Source organism: Bison bison, unplaced genomic scaffold (assembly GCF_000754665.1).
Source record: "Bison bison bison isolate TAMUID 2011002044 unplaced genomic scaffold, Bison_UMD1.0 scf7180017864180, whole genome shotgun sequence".
Classification (NCBI taxonomy): Eukaryota; Metazoa; Chordata; class Mammalia; order Artiodactyla; family Bovidae; genus Bison; species Bison bison.
Genome location: NW_011494752.1, coordinates 13,472,232 through 13,486,589, shown reverse-complemented (window position 1 = coordinate 13,486,589; position 14,358 = coordinate 13,472,232).

The following is a 14,358-nucleotide window of genomic DNA, read 5'->3' as shown; positions in this document are numbered from 1 at the left end:
TTCCGTGCATCCTCAGAGTGCTGGCGTCGTCAGTACCTTGTGAGCGGGGACACGGCTCTTCCGTAGCTGCTTCCCACTCTCTGCACTCACAGTCTTGAGTCTCCGTCTTGAAGAACACAAGTAAAGGATATTAGAACCCAGAAGATGACATGTCTTTTTATAAACAGCTAATCAAAACTAGTAATTTTATAGGGAAGGAGTGCTCATCTTGTTTTTTGCTGCTATAATTAAAAGGTTCATGGAACTATCTATTTGTAGTCCAGACAATGACATTTATTGAAAGCGATGACCCAAAATTATTTGACCCTTGCTCCTATTTTCCATCTGAGCCACAAGGCTTTAATTATGTTTTTGCTGCTTTTGTGACTACCTACGATGCAGCGGTGACATACGAGCACTTCGGCAGTCTTCAATGCAGGTGCTCAAGGTGTGTGGCCGATTGTGAATGGGTGTGTTTCCTCGTGTGTGCTCCGGGTCTAACCTCCGGCAGTGGTGCTAAGACTGTGACTTGCTGTTTATTTGCACCAGGTTGTATCTTTGAGAATAGTGATGTGGGTAGAACTTTCTCGAGCCACAGAGATGTCCTCTGCGCATGTGTCCGTTACCCGTCCATTATCCACCTGTCCACTAAGCAGGGCTTCCCTGGTGGCTCAGTGGCAAAGAATCCACCTGCAGTGGGGGAGACCTGAATTCCATCCCTGACTCAGGAAGATCCCCTGGACGAGGGCATGGCAACCCACTCCAGGATTCTTGCCTGGATAATCCCACAGACAGAGGAGTTCGGTGGGCTCCAGGCCATGGGGTCACAAAGAGTTGGACATGGCTGAGCGACTAACACACAACCACCACCTGTGGTTGGAAAAGGTGGCTAATGTGGCTAAACTAAATGTTAAATTCTGTTTAATTTTCATTAATTTACATTAAGTAGCTGCCTAAACAAAAGTGGCTGCTGCCCTGGACAGTGTCGGTTAAGAAGGTCTTTGTTCATCTGATCACTACAATCCCTCTGAGAGAGCAAGGGGGAAATGCATCATTTTCTGGATGATGAGACGGTTCACCAGATGTTCACCTGGGCAGGTGGAGCAGGTGGCCATGGCATCATGTGATTTAAGATGTGTATTGCAAAGGGCCCTTCCTGCACTTCTTTAGAATGGCTCTGCCATTGGGCTGTCATAGGGGATGTTATTTTTAGCAATTAAATGAAGACACTGGCAGGAATTTTTTTTTTTTTTTTAACAAGGCACTGGTCTACCCTATATTTCCAAATAATTGAGCATTCCTTGGCTAAAATGTAATATGATTAAAATAGAGATTTTTCTTTCCTTGCTTTTGGAAGGAAATGTCAACATTTTGACTACTGCATAATTTGAGCTGAGGCAGATCATCAAAAAGAGCAAATATTTGTTGTCTTTTAATTTTTTTGGCCATGCCACACAGGATGAAGGCTTAGTTTCCAAACCAGGGATCGAGCCTGCACCCCCTGCATTGGAAGCTCGAAGTCTTAACCACTGGACCATCAGGGAAGTCCCAGAAGGGAGCAAATATTTGAAATGTACATAAGCAGAGGTAAACTACTTCATATGTAAGAAGTTCTCCTTGATTACTCTGGACAGGCCAAGCAAATCACATACCGGACGCTGTGCCATCATTTGAGATGCCAGTCACACTACAGCCCCTCTCTGTGGTGTACCTTACTCCTCATTCTCTATGCTCCCAACCAGTGAGTGATTTTGACCTCCAGAGATCATCTGGCAATTTCAGGAGATATTCTGGTTGTCACAGCTTGGGGTCAAGCTGCTTCTGGCAACTAGCAGGTAGAATCCAGTGGTGCTACTGAGCATTCTACAATGCATGGGACAGCCCCCGGCAACAAAGAGTTACCTGGTTCCACATGTCAGGATTGCTGAGGTTGGGGAACCCTGCTCTAAGCCCTTGGTATTCAAGGTGTGGGCTGTGGATATCTGTATTTACAAAGGTCACAAATGTGAATGTCTCTCTTGCCCCCTGTTTTAAAACCAACCTTGACTGAGGTACTAACCATGTCATCAGTGGCTCAGCACCCACTCTGGGTTGGGTTTGGAATTAAGCCTTACCTCCCGACCTTGGCTGCAGGGTCCAGGCTTGAGGTTGGGCTCCCATGTACCTTCCTGAATCACCTTGGAAGCTGACTGCATTTCCCGCTTCCAGGAAAAGTCCCAGGATGTGTTTTCCCTGGATCATTATCCTCCCCGTTTTCTCCCTTATTTCCTTCCTCCGTCATGTTCTGTCCTCCGCACTAGGTCTATCTACCACTGGTAAGTCAGAGAAGTATCAGAGTTAAATAGATCCCCCCATCTTTCTAAGGGGCACAGAGTGGCTCTGTAAGACTATGTAAAGCTCTTATGAAAGGCAACAGGGGGAGAAATACTAACTACGGAGACCTTGAACTGGTATGGTAAGTCCCCTACATGCGAACCTTCAAGTTGAAACTTCCAAAGATGCACACGTGCATTCCATCAGCGTCAGGTGTAATCGGCGTTGCAGCTTGCCCTCCGTTTCCTGTTGCCGACGATCCTTCAGTACTAGATAGCCAGTTGTGTGAGTTGGGTACCTAGGCTAATTTTGGTGAACTTAGGAACAAAATTGGACTTATGAATGTGCTCTCGGAATGGAACTCTTTGGTATGTACGGGATTTACTGTATCCCATCTCTTAAGGGTAGAGGGGTGTCCAGAAACATCCCCCCCAAGCCAAGCAGGTCATTCCCCCTTTCATCTTCCCCTTCAGTGCCTGGAATTGAGATTCAGAGGGTGCCTGACACATCCAGCCTTTCATACAAAGCCAGGCCCCACCTGGGCTACTTCTACTCTGCTGTCTCACGCATCCAATCACGACCATTTACCAGGACACATCGCTTCTTTTCCTGACCACCCTCCAACCCATTCCTGCCTCAGCGTTTCGGGGAAATGAGGTGAGAGACCCAGGAGGTGGGACCCGGCTATTGCTGGCTGTATTCTAGAACAAACCCCTTTAAATGATTTCTGAAGTGTCCCCCAGGCTGGTGGCTGGGGGAGTAGGAATGAAGCGGCAGTGACGAAGTGAAATTATCACCTATTGCTTCGCCCGTATAATTGGGTTAATAATGAAAACATAACTAGCAGGGGCCTCATCCACAAGGAGTCATTATGTGCTTTCTTCCCTCGACCATTGTCACAAAACATGAAAAGTACATCTCATAAGGTGAGCGTGCTCAGGACCGCTTAGCAACCTCCCCTGTAATTGTCTCCCAGTTTATAGGAACATGAAATTAATTATCATATCTCATACCTAGAACAGTAAGTGTGTGGAAAAATCACAGAGATGGGTCCTCCTTGTCCTGAAATGGATCACTCGCAGTTGGCTTCCCCTGGGAACATTTCAGGTTTAGTCTGCTGGGAGAGCCTTGAGACAGCCTTCATCAGAATGCATTGCTATTGTTTCATCGTTCTGTCGCATCCAACTCTTCTCAACCCCATGGACTGCAGCCCACCAGGCTCCTCTGTCCATGAGATTTCCCAGGCAAGAATACTGGAGCGGGTTGCCATTTTCTTCTCCAGGGGATCTTCCTGACCCAGGGATCAAATCCACGTCTCCTGCTTGGCAGGCAGATTCTTTAGCCCTGCGCCACCAGGGAAGCCCTTTAGAACACATAATTTCATGATAAAATAGCACTGTGTCTCCGTGGTGGACGGCATCTCTTGCTAACCATATGGCCATTGTTGTACTGGAACAATTGCTGAACAAATCCAGATTTTGTGTGCTCCTTCATGACAAGAATTTCTGTCTCATAAAAATTCTCGGGAAAACTTAGGGGTGATAACATCAGGTTTGGGAATAAAGAGACTTGAGTTCTGTTGCCACTTCTCCTGCCACTGGTTTTTGGACTTTTATCCAAACCTTTTCTCATTAAATCTCAGTTTCTTTCTCTGTGAACCCATTAGGACTGAAAGTCTGGTCTGGAGTGCCTCTGGCTTCTGCCCATAGCTGGGACAAAGGGGTACACTCATTGCAGTTGTTAAAATGCTGATAAACTTCTGCACTGACTGGCAAAAACCCACCCGCCCCCTGCCCACACCCCTTGCCCAGGGCCTCTCTGTTGCTCTGGCTACAGATTCCCTCACCTGGCCATCTCCTGCCCCCTCACCCGCCACCATCACTCATCAACTAAGGTTTAATGTCTGGTCCAGCAGGAGCTCTTAACACAGCTTTATTGCTGTGCTCAGATGCTCAGTCGTGTCTCTTTTCGACCCCATGGACTGTACCCCACCAGGTTCCTCTGTCCATACGATTCTCCTGGCAAGGATACCGGAGTGGGTTGCCATTTCGGCCTCCAGGGGATCTTCCTGACCCAGGAATCAAACCCACATCTCTTACATCTGCTGCATTGGTAGGTGGATTCTTTACCAGTAACGCCACCTGGGAAGCCCCTACATTGCATCGTTATCAGGACCTTATTTTAGGACATCTGTACCTCTGACTTGCCCATGGTTAAACAGTTTAAGTATTACCCCTGATGGTTGCCTTGTATTTAGGGAAGAGCATTACCCACATTATAAATTAGGAGCTGTTTACATTTCTGACAAGCAAAAAGAAAAGGGATATTTTTTAGAGTTTTCCATCTGTTTCTTTGTTGTTAGCCAGCTAGGGTCAAGCACTGACACCCTGACTGTCTACTGATACACACAGTGGCACTTGGATTTCATAACAAGAAAATCCCATCTATGGCAGAGTCTTTGGATAATTCAGGCAAGGATTAGACTGAAGATGACCTTGACTTTGGAGATAATTAGATTTAATTATGCAAATACAATTTGAATACTAAGAGCATATACATAAAACCGTTTTCAGGCACCACCAAAGTTGCTCTTTACCCGGCAGTCACTGAAGTGCTTCCAATTACAGCAAGACAGTCCCTGTAAACCATCCTTGAGTTATTCATACAAAGGACAACAGTGAGACAGCGTTTCTTTCCAAAGGTCCTATCAACGGCCCTGTTTATTTATTGTAAATTACTAAAGACTCAGGGTATGTTTCTTATATCATCCAGATACGAACCTTGATATTTTCAATGCCTGTGACATATTTGTTCATTCATTCAACTGTTATTAAGACTTCATGCCAAGCATCTGGGCTAATTGCTGGGAATAAAGGCATGAAAACATCTTAACCAAAGGAGCTTTCGGTCTAGCAGAGAAATAGACACACTAATAAAAAAGTATAAGATGATAAGTAAGTTGAGTGGGCTCTTTCCCCCTGGTTCTTTGGTGGTGCTTTTCAAAGATAGCATCTCCATTCTTTCTGAAACATCTACTTGGCGAGACCCTCCTGGTGTCCCTCTCATCTCTCAGGCTGCTCTTCTCAGTCTGTGTCCTGGGCTTCTTTTTTCTCCACACCCTGGATACTTAGAACAATTAGAAGTAGGAAACCCCCTGGGACCTGTCCCCAAAACCCCTTTCTCTTCTCATGCCCCACGATTTCCCCAGGCCATTTCTTTCACTCTCCTTGTTTTAATTACCACCTTTTGCCAGTCTCTTAAGAACAGCTCTCTTCCAGACCTGTATATCCAACAGCCCACAATCACTCCAGACTCCACTGTCCCAAACAGAATTCATCACTTTCTTCACTGTGCCCATCCCAACCCACTTCTCTCCCCCTGTTCTCCTTGTTTTATCCATGACATCACTGTCCACCCAGGTGGTCAAACCATAAGCATGACCATCACCTGATGTTCTTCCCCATTTAGACCTCCTGGACAGCAAATCATTGTCCCTATTTGTTAGCTTGTTCTACAGTTTGCTAGTTTGAGCTCCCCACCGTCTCTCGGGCACTCCCCCAGGCCCACAGCCACCACTCTTGACTCCAGTCCTCACCGCCTCTCACTTGCATGGAGTCTCTTCCTGGTGTCTCTGGCTCCGTTGGAGCCCCCCTCCTGACCTTCCCCCCAGGGATGGTGCGGTCATCTGTGTAACATGCTGGTCTGATTATGTCCGCAGTAGTTGCTACTGGAGATGTGCTAAGCCTAGGAGCCAGTGCCCCCTCTCGTCCGAGATCCATCCCACCTCCTGGAAAGCACGTTTTTATGACAAGGTCTTGAACTTCCTGGACCTCACCCGTAGCTCAGTGAGTTAGGGCAAATACTCTGACCCAGGCTGACTCAACTGAGTTCTTTCTCCAGGCATTTTGATTTGGGACTCATAAACACCACTGTGTCTCTCTGTATGGCTACAACTGTAACTTATGGGGCTTCCCAGGTGGCACAGTGGTAAAGAAACTGTCTGCCAATGTAGGAAATTCAAGAGATGCAGGTTGGATCCCTGGGTCAGGAAGATCCCTTGCAGAAGGAAATGGCAACCTACTCCAATACTCTTGCCGGGAGAATCCCATGGACAGAAGAGCCTGGTGGGCTGCAGTCCATGGGGTCACGAAGAGTCAAATACAACTGAATGACTAGGCACATGCGCCCACATAGCTTATAACCTGAGCACTGAAAGGTTGGCCAGTGTCTACCCTAGTTTTGGAGAAGCAGAGGAAGAGAAAGTGCAAAGAGAGAAAGAGAAAACCAATACAATATTGTAAAGTAATTAACCTCCAATTAAAATAAATAATTTATATTAAGAAAAATAATAATAGAGCAGACACACAGAGGAGTGGATGTGGCAGAGAGAGACTAACTCTCAGATTCCAGAAGAGTGTTCCCGATTCTGACTCCAGGTCCTTCCTGAGGACTATTCATGCTCTTAGATTCCATTCAATTTCTGGGAATTTCTAAGAAATGCCCCAGTTTCACTCGGGCCTCCCTGATTTCCATTCCTTAAGACCAAGCGGTCTTCGCTCACACTAACATCATCATGTGAACCCCGCACCCTGCTCCCCTGCATACTGGGACACAGAAGCAGGTTCCAGGTGGCCCAAAGGCCCTGGTGGATTCTCTAGGCTCCTTAGGGTCCCTCCTCCCTTTCCTCTCTGTACTCCAGTTGCCACAGGAAGTTTTCAGATCCCAGACATACCTTCTTCTCTTCGGTCCCTAACCCTGTCATGCAGCTGTCTGGGGTCCCCTCAGTGCCCACCCTGCCCTTCTTTCAGCTCTCAAGGTAAATGCCGGGTCTTCAGGAAGCCAGCTGTCTTGAGCACCCAGGCTGGGCCTTGCCCCTCTGGAAGGGGACCCCGCTTGGCATTCCCCATCCTTCCCTCCCTTACCACACCTTAGCTTCCCCAGGGCAGGAATCATGTCTGGTTTATGATAGCCATATGCTCAGCCATCCGTGTTGTGCCCGGCACACGGACAGCCCTCAGTATACATCTGTGGATGAACCGAGTGGGGAGCAAGAGAGCCAGGGAAGGATTTGTACAGAAGACAGTGTCTGAGCTGAACTTTGAAGGACGGACACAGGAAGCCCTCACTGAAGCCACTTCCAAGAATTTAAGGAAACGGATGGGGTCCTTGGTGAGAAGCCCGGGCTTTCAAGTCAGAGGCTCCTCTAACTGTGGGACTTTGGGCAAAGTCTTACCTGGAAAGGCTGGTGTGAGCATATGAAACAGCAAGTATGGAGTTGCAGGCAGTGCTTTATCATCCCATTTTATTTAGCTCAAAGCATCCCACAACGCTCTGGGGCCTTGCCCAAATTCTATCGACTCTCCGAGCCTCATTTTCATGATCTGTGTTATCTTTTATCTTCTCTGCCACCTTAGATTATCTTGGGGGGCCTTTTCTGGACTCTGAAACCCTAAATAAACTCGTCGTTATCTGGATTATTATCATTAGCGATTATAACAGCTGGAACTTGGGGCTCACATTGAGGTGCCCCCTTCTTTCAAGAGCCAGGCCGTCATTCTTTCCCTTGGAGAATTAAGCTGTGAAATATGCAAAGTCACCAGAAAGATACAGCCTGGCTCCCAGACCAGCAACATCTGAATGTAACTTGGTTGAATAGATTAACATATTAAAAGACAGTATGTCAATCACAGAATGCAGGGACAGAAGAAGTTATCACAGATGCAAATGGGCTCAACTTGGCCCAGGCCGGGAGGAAAGGCAGCTCAGCACCCCCAGAATGATGCATTTCTGTTTCCAAAGATAAGGCCATCCCTGGAGTCAGCAGACACACAGAAGATGCCAATCATCACCTCCCTACACCCGATGCCTCTTACAGATCTCACCTACCCCGCAGCTTCAGATGCCAGAGGCCTTTGCAGCAGGCACCCTTGCTCCCAATCCCACCCTGCTGACCAGGACAGAGAGTGAACGCCAGATTGATATTCCCATTAAATACCCACTGCACTGAATATAATCCAATACCAGATTAATACCAGTCTATCATTTTCTCTGTGTTCTGAACATTTTGTGGGGACGAGGCAGGCATGCAAGGAATTTTTCTCTTGTTTTTATAAAAGTTATTTTTTATTGGAGTGTAGCCGCTTTATAATGTTGTGTTACTTTCTGTTATTTGTTGTTTAGTCACTAAATCGTGTTCAATTCTTTTGCGACCCCATGGACTATAGCCCATCAGGCTCCTCTGTCCATGGGATTTCCCAGGCAAGAGTACTGGAGTGGGTTGCCATTTCCTTCTCCAGAGGATCTTCCCTTGCAGACCCATGGATGGAACCTGCGTCTCCTGCTTGGCAGGTGGGTTCTTTACCCCTGACTCACCTGGGAAGCCTGTGTTACTTTCTACTGCACAGCAAAATGAATCAGCCATACATATGCATGTATCCCCTGCCTTTTGGACTTCCTTCCCATTCAGGTCACCACAGTGCCCTGTTTTGGACTGAGAGTGGGGAGACTGAATCAGTTGGCTGTGGGGGAACCAAGTTGGAAGGTTGGACGGTCCCTGGGAGAGAAGCCCTCCTCTTGGGATGGCCACGCTGTAGCCTTGTAAAGAGGCGTAAGACAACAAGTGTCTGCCAGAAGAGAAGAATAAATAAGCTATATGTGGAAAAGCAGGGCGAGGGAGAGTAAGGGAGGAGAGAGAGACCCGCTGATTTTTCTGGTTCCTTAAGTCTTGCTCTGCTTCTAAACGGCATTCCTTTTTAATTTAAGCTTTGGTGAGTACGGATATGCAATGAAACCATTCCTCATGGGATGGAATCTTAGCTAACAGATCTATCTCAGTTTGCCTTGGTAAGATCTTCCTACTGCGAGTGAGATGACGTTCCACTGAACTATCTCGAGCAGACATGGTCAGGCGGGGATTCGAGCCGGGGGTGGGGAGAGGGGCTTCTGAGATTTCGTGGCCTTCACCGTGAAAGTAAGCACCTCCTTGCATGGCAATTTGGTTTCCATGTGCTGTACTGGTTTTCTACTGCTGCTGAAGCGAATGACCACACTTAGAGGTGCAAACCAAGAAAATTTTATTACTTGTAGCTCTGAAGGTTGGAAATTCAAGTAGACATGGGTCTCACTGGAGCTAAGATCAAAGGGTGGGCTGGGTTGTGTTCCTTCCAGCAGCCCTAGGAAGGAATCCGTTTCCTTGTCCTTCTCTAACTTCTGGAGGCTGCCTGCGTTCCTTGTCTCCTGGCTTCTCTCTCCGTCTTCAATGCCAACAAAACATCAGCTTTCTCATCTCTCTGTTCCCAACTCTTTCTTCTGTTTCCCTCTGCCACGTCTAAAGCCTCTGTGATTGCGTCATGTCCACCTGGATAAGTCAGGCTAGTCTCCCCATCTCAAGGCCAACCAAAGAGCAATCTTTATCCCTTTTGTAAGCTTAATTCCTCTTTTCCAAAGACCTTAGAATTTCATAGGTTCTAGGGATCAGGGCATGGGCATCTTTGGGAGGGGACATCATTCTGCCTAACAGGTGCACCTTGACAAAGTGAGGACAAAGGACAAAATGCTGCCATATATAACGTTTAAGGACACTCATTTCAGCTTAGAAACTGTGGTGGTGCCAGGTGAGTAAACTTGTAAATTTCCCTTCTCTGATGCACACAGGAAGGTCTTCTGAGTCTGTGGTTTAGTGAAAAGAGTATGGACTTTCCACTCCTTCAGGCATGGGTTCCATCCCACTTGGTCTCTGTTTAACCTCTCTGTGTTTCAGTGTCCTTCTCCATGATATATATACATAATAATAGTATTGTTTGAAGGATTATGTGAAATCAAGTATGTTCTTTTTTAAACTTGATAAATGCCTTTTTTTTTTCTCCTTTCCTTGCTTTCCAGATCTTGATTGTCTGAAACCATGAAGTGAATACACGGAGTATGCTTCTAAGTGAGGGAGGGCCTACTATGCCTTGGCAGCAGAAGGGGGCTCATGCCAGGAATCAGACACGAGCATTATGCCGTGATGACTATCCATCATCTTTCCTTGCTCCTTCTCCCCCATATTTTAGGTTCTTTTGTCTCTCAGAGTGGGAACCGCCCCAGGGTTTCTTTCGTCTTTTATTCCTTGCTGCATAAAATGGTAAGTGTCAGGAGCCAAGTGCAAGAGGACAGAGACTGCCAAGGAGGAGCTGCCAGGACAGTGGTTTTCAGGGCCTGAGTGATGGGAGGAACTGGAGAGTTGCCAGTGGACTGCCTCCTGGCCATGACCTACAGCAAGCTCTGTCCCTGTCCCTTTGAGCAGTTTCTTGTCCCTCTAAAGAATTCTCTGTCTACAAGGGTGGGTGAGCGCTGGACATGGCTGGGACCACAGTTCTGGGCTTCTGATGGACGCATTTGATGTTTGATGTTCGAAAGAGCTCGGGAGCCTTTCCACCACCCTAGTGATTCAGGATGGAATTAAGTGAAGGACGGCTAAGCTTGTTTGTAGCAGGAAGACTGCCTGGCTGGATTTAAATGATGCCCCTGTGGAGATACAGCCAGTTCAGATATCAGAGACTTTCTGCAAAATGTTCTAGAAAGTGAGTCCCGTTTTCGCTGAAAAAGCAGTCTGCTAATTGGGATGTACAGTTCATTTCTAACTTTCTTTTCCTTTCAATTTCAGATGCGGCACCTATGTAAACTCATTGGCAGCTCACAAAACAGTTTCATATATGTTAGCACTTTTTAAAAAGACTCTTGTGTTTCCATTGGAATAGAAATCTACTCTTCCTGTCCAGAGACAGGCCAGTGTAGAAATCCCAGCTCTCCTGAAACCAGTGATGTTTCCTAACCTGGGTTTTAGTTTTCTTAGCTGTAAAAAAGCATGCTAATAGTTACTTCTTAGGGTTGTTGCCCTGACTGAAAGCTCTTAGGTGGCTCTTAGTGGCAGGAACCTGCCCGCCAATGCAGGAGACATAAGAGACGCAGGTTCCAGCCCTGGGTTGGGAGGATCCCCTGGAGGAGGGCATGGCAACCCTCTCCAATATTCATGCCTGGAGAATCCCGTGGACAGAGGAGCCTGGCGAGCTACAGTCCATGGGGTTGCAAAGAGTCGGACACAACTGAAGCAACTTATCACACAGAGCATAGATTCAGGCCCTTATTAAGCATTCGGGAGTTAATATTCACATATTCCTTTTTGGGTTCTCTGTACCCAGCACTTGTATGTTTCTTAATTAAAACTAGTTCCACCTTTCAAAGAGCTAATACTTGAGTATAGAATGTAGTACTTGTCTGCAGAACCTTCTATACCTTCCCCTCAGCCATCCTTCCTGGGATACAGTAAGTTGACTTTTGTTTTTCTGAATTTGGGAATGATGGGAATAGGATTGCCCTTTGGAAGTTCAGCTGTAGGATAATATGATGGAGCACAGTAAAGATATGCAAAGCCAGCTGACGGAGAAGGCACAGCTCCCAGTTGGGCAGGCCCTGCCATCAACAGATTGACTGCATTAAATAAAGGATGTGTCCATCAAAGGCAGGACTGGTCAATGCTGAAGGCAAAAAGATATGGGAGGAAAATGTCAGCAATGTCCTTTCTGGCAAACTCCAGGGAAGAGGGAGCCTTAACTCAATGGGGGTGGAGAGTGGAGCCCCACACGCAAAACGTCTCTGGTCCCATTGGAAAGACCATTCCTCTTGGAGATGCCAGGCCGTCTCAGCTGGACTCAGCACAGGATTATTAAATTCCCCTTGTTCTGCTCCAGGTACACCAGAAAACTCTCAGATTGTAATTTGGATTCTCTTGGAGTCCGTCTTTGGGGCAAGAAAGGGCTAATCCTACAGAATTCGAGTTTTTTTTAGGTCTTTGTGATAGTAATCTCTCACTGTGAACGAAGAAAGAGACATTTGAGTTTTATATTAATACATCAGTACTCCGTGCTTGGTTAAAATGTCTCTACTGAGAGATGGATCCCTCTTCAGATTCTGTAGTGTCTAAGAGTCAGATGGAGTCAAATGGAGGAACATGGGAAATTCCTCAAGGTCAGTAATACCAGTTTATGAGACATCTTGGCAAACAGTCTGCTGGCCTTTCCTCTTAGTGACTACCTTCCGGCCTTTCAGAAGAGAGAGGCTTTCCAGTGGCTACGTTAACCGTCCTCTCCATGTTACTCGGTAACAGCCACGGAGGCAGTGTTGCCTGGTGGAAAGACTCTGGGATTTGGAATCAAACAGACTTGGGTTTGAGTCCATCTCTGATGCTCATATGAACTTGGGCATGTAATTGAGCATTTCTGAGCAACAGCTTACCCATTTATAAAATGGGATACTTTCAAGGGCTGTCACAAGGCTGAAAGTAGCTATGATTATCGTGTGCCCTGAGAGGGCCCATCATGGGGGAAACACGATAAAGCTTGGATCTTTCATTCTATAACACACTGAGAATCTATTATGTGCAGAATCGAATCCAGTCTAATATATAAACCCTACACTCTTCTTCCATCACTTTAGCCTGTTTTAGATTTGAAAATCAGAAGTGGGGGATGGTTTGCATCTTTTCCCAGGTCTTAACAGCCTTGAGCTTCCACAAGGCTCTTGGTGATGAGCGTAGATGCACAGTGGCTTTGCCTGTGGCCTCGAGTTGAGTCCCCAAAGGTTTCAAGAGGTGACTTCTAGCAAATTCATTCTTACAGGTCTGCATGTGTATGTGGATACCCACTTTTTGATCTTCTTTGGAGCAGGAATTCCAGCCTCCTGGTGCTATTCAATTGGAACTTTGGCAACTGATTTATTGAATGAGTGAGATTCAAGCAGAAAACAGCATCACTCTTTCTCACCTCTGCTCCTTGTTACCTGATCTCTCCCCCTAGAGAACATTTTGGTCAATGCAATAGCTTTTTTGGTCACTCTTAGACAACAATAAGAACTTCAGTCACTTTGGGGTCATAGAAAACCTAATCCCAGCTGATAAATGAACTCCAGACTCTCTGTCACTTTGGTCTATTCCAGGCTCAGAACTCAGGGTGAGGGAGGGCCCTGGAGTGTTGCTTCCTTCATTCCCATTCACCTCCCCTGAACCCCCAGCAGGGATTTGGGGACCCTCCTGTGAAGGCGTGGAGGAGAGGAAGGACAGAATAGAGCTCCTAGGGCAGTTGTGACTGGGTGGCACAAAGGACATTTTCCACGTGACAATCTTGTGAGTTTCTGGGCAGCCATCTGACTGCAGACCCCGAAGTTGGTGCGGATGGCACCCAGTCAACTCCTTTCCTGAGATCCCTTCACCACTGCTGGAAAGTCCTTCCCTTCCTCTTAAAAAAAAAGTTACTTCATGTGTGCTTGCTCAGTCATTAAGTCACAACAAACCCAGGAGGCAGGTGCTGCTCTTCACAGCCTCCTTTTCACCAATGAGGGAATCAACACAGAAAGAAGTTAAGTAACTTGGCCAAGGACGTCCAGCTTGAAACCTTGACTCCAGCAGTGATGCCCCCAACCTTCCCTGGCCTTCCGCCTACTTCACAACTTCATGAGGCTTCCTATTACCCTTGCCTGACCAGGAGCTCTCCAAGGTGCTGGAGAGAGGCCCGGAGAGGCCCAGACAGGCGTGGCCACGGTCATAATAAGGTCCCCTTCCCTTGCGAGAGTGAAGAGAGACCGCAGGCAGCTAAAGGAATGGCTGCCGCTTCTGACTGTCACAGCCAGTTCTCCGCTGCGTCTCTATTTAGCACGTGGGAGCTGGCTGCTTACGTGCCCACCTCTCCTTCAAGATTGGAAATGTGTTGCTGTAGGGACCATATCTTAGTCACTTTTCTATCTTCTTCATGCTGTCCCAGTTATACAGCACAGAACTGGCATATATGGAATGTCTAGCACATGTTTGTTGGATGATTAAAGGGGAATGGATTTTTTCCCTGTTCCTGAGGTATAGATGATGTACGATATTATGTTTCAGGTGTATAGCATTGCAATTCACAACTTAAAAGGTTATACTCCATTTATAGTTATTATGAAGTACTGGCTGTATCCCCTGAATTGTACAATATATCCTTGTACAGTAGCTCATTTGTTTTATACATTGTAGTCTGGACCTCTTAACCCCCTCCCCTC